The sequence below is a fragment of the Centruroides vittatus genome, unplaced genomic scaffold (assembly GCF_030686945.1).
Source record: "Centruroides vittatus isolate TY-2023 unplaced genomic scaffold, ASM3068694v2 contig_461, whole genome shotgun sequence".
Taxonomy (NCBI): Eukaryota; Metazoa; Arthropoda; class Arachnida; order Scorpiones; family Buthidae; genus Centruroides; species Centruroides vittatus.
In genome coordinates this window covers 1,809,822-1,815,397 of record NW_027122257.1, presented here as the reverse complement: position 1 = coordinate 1,815,397, position 5,576 = coordinate 1,809,822, and the positions used below count along the sequence as shown (strand labels likewise).

General features: G+C 31.0%; 1 long non-coding RNA gene across 1 annotated transcript; it reads right to left on the bottom strand.

The window, feature by feature from the left end:
* Positions 1 to 265: 265 nt before the first annotated feature.
* LOC136977644 (uncharacterized) lies at positions 266 to 4,505 on the bottom strand. Its single transcript, XR_010881115.1, has 3 exons — positions 4,439 to 4,505; positions 489 to 631; positions 266 to 351 (listed from the first exon to the last, which is right to left on the bottom strand). It is a non-coding gene; the product is annotated as an uncharacterized lncRNA (long non-coding RNA).
* Positions 4,506 to 5,576: the final 1,071 nt, after the last annotated feature.

Sequence of the window (5,576 nt, the reverse complement as noted above, 5' to 3'; positions counted from 1 at the left end):
AGAACATTTCAAACAATTAAAATCGTTTGATAAGACAGGAGAACAGATGGAGATTTGATATTACATATACAAGGAAAGTTAAAATATTAATAGCTTATTTAGTAATTAGAAATATCTAATAAGTTTAAAGAAATATAAATTTTCAATACGTTTGAATTCTTGTAATTTACAAAATATTTTATAGAATCTCGACAAACATTTCATTGATCATTTAGATGGCGTAACATCGTAAGACTTGGACGGAGATTTTATAAGTTTCTTAAGAGTCTCGTTTATAGGAGAGTCAATCAATATAAAAATAATGCAAGAGCATCCAATGGAGAATTGCATAGTGAAGAAGAACAGCATCCACTGTATACAGAAAATAAAATAAATCCACACGTTAATGTTTTGCATTAATTGTTTATTTACGTTTTTACCTTAAACGTTATATTAAACAATTGCAATTGCACGAAAATTAAAAATTAGAATGAATCTTATTTCCTTACCAAATTCATTTCTGTTATCAGAAAGGCTTTTCTCGTCGAACCTAAAGCGTAGATGATGATGGCAACGTGTATTACGTATACCCACACAATTATATTATTTAATGCAACGAAAAGCTTTAAAGAAAGAAATTGATCTACGATTCCTGAAATAAAAAGTAATTAAGTGTCAATTATATTTTCAAGTAATAAAATATGATAGAGTTGTATGGTGTTAATAATCGTGAACAACATAAAATACAGACAAATTTAATGTGTCCGTGAAAATGATCTAAATTTAAATTTGCCAAAAATCGCTTTTTATCACATATTGATTTAGACTAACAATTTAATAACAAGAGCACTTCAGGGAATCGGTTTCGTTGAACAATGCAACACATCCCTTAGACGATGTGGGAAGGGCAGTTCCTCCCGAGAGACCTTTAAATGAAAAACTGGTTTGTATTTCGGTGTTAAACACGTGACTAAAACCATGAAACACTAATGGCGCGAACGCTCCATCAACTACCAACAAAGCTTTCCAACATGAGTCTCTCTTCTTTGAGCGGCCAACAAGAGTCGCTCAATTCTCCGAGACAAGTCTCTCGTACAAATTTATGCAATTGATGAGCCAATGACGTGTGTCGTAGCACCTAGCTCAACTGTTCAATGAACAATATAGATTTCACTATTATCCACATATTTTAATGACATATACAATATTACACTAAAATATGTGATTTTGTATATGTAAATAAATCACTATTTTAATGGAAACAATGTGAAAACTATAAATAGAAATTATATATTTAAGTATTTAAGGAACTTTTTTGCAAATATGCTTTCCGGCAGCGTTGTTTTGCTAAAAACGAGATTTCGGTCGAACGCAGCTTAAAAGATAGCGGCGCTCCACGTTCGACGTTCACGTTTTAGAGTAGAAAACTTTGGCACATCCTCGCTAAAGAAATAGTCATTCGATGAAGAAAGTTACTTGTACATTGTTGTGTAACACCTAAATAACACGCATGACTGTTTGGAATCTTTTATACTTTTTTCAGGATAAAGAACGAAGCCCGTGTTTAGCTTTCCAGCCATATTACGTGTTTTCAGTAAAATATAGCACAGAACGATAATGAGAATTTTCATTACATTTTCCGCGTTGGATTTGTCATAGGCATTATTTTGTCAATTGGCTGCCGATTCTAATTGTTTTTTCTTCTTTTAGTGACATAAAATGTGTCATGACGATATAAGTATTTTATATAGGTAGAGTAGATTGTACTTTTTGTTGTTGTAAATTTATCTCTTTATCGTAATTAAAAGTTCATTTACACCTCAAAAACTATGATAAAAGATAACAGCTTTGGAAAATCGCTTCGGACCGACCAGAGAGAATGGGAATTTATTGGTCTGCAGTTTTTTTTCAAATTGCAGCCCAATAAATTCCCATTGCCCTCTGTCTGTCTCTTCTTCCTTAATCTCGAGAACTGAATTACATAGATAGACGATGAGATCAGATATGGAAAGTTTAGGGGTAGCAGGCTGCAAATAACTATATACAAACTTCCGTGATTTTAATTCAAATATTCCCCAGAACGGAGCTATATAGATGACCGATACAACCTTATTTTGTCAATTGGCTGCCGATTCTAATTGTTTTTTCTTCTTTTAGTGACATAAAATGTGTCATGTAGTGACATAAAATATGTTAACTGAAAAATTAGTGATGAAATTTGCCATGTGTCCGAAAAAATACACCATAATGTTTGTGTTCAAGTTGCTTATTGTTCTCAGGAAAAGAGTGACGTACAGGAGCAAGACACAACTAATACGAGATGGAGAAAATATACTATAAATTGAATGATTTAAGAATATGATTAAAAATTGCAGCTTGACATTATGAGCTATGACAATTAATAATTGCTCGTTGATACTAACATATTATCGCTTTATTATACACACCCTTTATATGACTATTTACGATTTTTCGACTGGATCATTCTATAAGACAGTAAGAATTTTTAATTTTTGTTTACAATATTCAAATACGATAATTTTAGATCATACGAAGCTTATCCGGTTGAGATCATTTCATGTGAAGCTATAGACTTACATAAAAATATATAATTTTTCGAATTTTATCTTTTCGTGTTTCACAGACCAATTCAGAAGTAACAGTCAATTTGCTTGAAGAAATAAAAATTTTCAGAAAAGAAAAGACTCGCAAAATTATATATTTTCGTGTAAGCCTCTATAGCTTCGAATAAAGATAATCCTGAGATATGTCATCTTTATGAAAATAATGTAAGAATTTATATATCATTTCATGTATTTGTCTATACCCTGCTGCATCATTTTCGTAAGAAATTTTACAAATAAATTAACAGATGGACAAATTTTGAAAAAGTTTTTATGCATTATCATAAGATTGGACGAATCGATCCTCAGATTTCGCGATATGACGAAGTGTTATTATGAAATGTGCGATATTCTACAGAACAGATAGAGGATTTCATAAACTGAAGAAAGAATTACAATACATTATCCTGTTTTATCTGAAAGTATCTAAATTCCCATTGTATTTTCGGTATTTGTTGTACTTACGTAATATGTTTCATATAATATTATACCACACTCCACAATACAAATAAAAGGACAAACACAGAATTCAAAGTAAAGGATGAGATTTTTAATTCTGATTCATTATAATTGATTTGTCATTAGATTCCGAACATACTATTTTAACAGATAGGCGACAAGACCTTTGAAATTAAAAGATTTTTAATAATATATTAAAATAAAGATTTCTTTGATAACACCATTGCCAGAGTTTGAGTAAGTATGAATGCTGTTCATAAATGCATTCGAAAAAAGCGGAAAAATCTTGAAAATATCATGGAGGAAGATGGAAGATTTTTTTACACAGCATAATGGAAAGATGAACAGAGAAAAATTACCATAAACCTCGAGCAAAACTGTTGAAGAACTAATTTTGGTCGTGTAAATTTTTCTGACTCACAATACTTGAGGCTGATTTTAACCGTTGTACAATCAAAATGTTCCAACTGAGCAACCAGCTATTTTTTATTTGTAATCGGATAAGGGCCTGTCTGTTTGTGTCATAATCAGGTTGAACGGCACCTTATTTCTGATTCGGTATGCCAAAGGGGAAAACCATAAGGATAACGCTTATGCTGTAAGTTTTCAGTTGCAAAGAATGTACTATGATACATCGAAAATTATCAGTATATCTATTACTTCTTCATTCGAAAACGTCTATCAAATGTACATAGTAAATTACACATATTGTGTACTTTACTATGTACATTTGATAGACGTTTAACTGAAAACTGAAATGTAAACACAAAGGCTTACATTCTTACAGTTGCCGTGGGGAATACATGCAAATGTAAATGCTTACAGTTGTTGACACTATATATTCAGATAACCAAAAAAAAGCGCTACGAAACGATTTGTATTAAGGTTTTGACAAAAAAAAAAAAAAAAAAAAAAAAAGAGTTTATCATATTTTTAACATCAATATATGGTCAACGGAGATCATTTTAGAAAGTCGCCTTACTTTTTGAATTCCATCCGAATTTAAATTAAAAAATACCACGATTTATTGTAAAAAGTTCAATTATTGGTCTCGATAGCCCGTTTCCGTCCAGTACCGGAAATTGAAAATATTATCATTTAATAAGGCGTACCAGATATACTTAACGAATCTTTTAAAATTTTTGATGAAACCCATTTTTCTAAAAGAAGAGTACAGGTGGTCAGTAACAGTACTGTATAAATTTTGTTATGAATGTCTTTATAGTTCAAAATAGAAGTATTTTATTTTGGGACAAAAGGCGAAATCTTTTATGTAACTGTTAATTACATTTAATTCTATTTTGAAATACTTAAAATAACTTGAATAATACTTAATACCTTAAATAACTTGAAATTTTAAAGATACTCGTACTTACCTCCATATCCAGATACACACGCAACACATAACAATGCTACTCCTAATGTCCACGTAATGGGCATCACACATCGAAATGTTATAAAAATATCTTCATTCGTATTTTTATCATTCACGTAATTATAAGGGAAAAAAATCGCTATCATCATTAGAATTATAGAAGCAATGTAGCAAAAATAAAGAGTTTTCTGAAAGAAAAATATTTATATATCAGGAAAAATTTAATGGAAAAAATACAAACATTAAAATTTAAGTTTCGGTGATGGTGAAAAAATAGAAAAATATACTTGAGGTCTGTGGAATGTTGATGTCTTCAATTATGGGGATCGGATAGTGCCATTCATTTTGTTGTATTTTGCAATAGTTGCACTTTAGGCCCATATAATACTTTTACCGTAAGATAAAGAAATCAGGTCATATGAACAAAACTGTCAGAAGGATATTACATGTTCCATCCTTTCGGAAATAATTAAAGCCAACGAGTGGGTCTCATTATTTTATTTCTTTATTTATTATAAACTAATAACAAGGTATGTACGGCACGGTTTTTTTTTTTTTTTTTTTTTTACTTCTGAATCAGTTTCTGCGTGAAATAAAATCAAATTAAAACAGTTTTTAGGGTGATATATTAAAGAGATGAGGCAGTTCAGATAATTAATCCAAGTGGAATAACTGTTATTCACAATTCCACAGTGATTTGAAACTTACTCTCTTTATGCTTGTTAGTTTACTCATTGATGAGCATACCAGAACTTTTAAAACGCTGATAAATTCAGCCAAAAGTCGTCTGATGACTGTGATTTTAGGGCCACAATTTTTCCACTTTTACATACTTATTGATTTCACGTGTTTCGGCTCTATGCGCTTGCGAACGTCAGTTTTGCGACATCCCTCGTGACTATGCCAGATTATAGGATTAGACGATGCCACATTGTCACAAGTTGTTTTCTAAAAAGTGTCATTATTAGAGTTTGAGAGCTCCAAACCTGAGAAGACATATGCTCCAGTTTACCTACTCCTTAGTAATAAGATATTAGGCATTGCAATAATTTATTAACTACTACATCGTGTCCGGTCTCCTAGGACACTTGTTGAAGAAACTATTTACTGTTTCTTAGCATATCACTCTAAAAACCAGC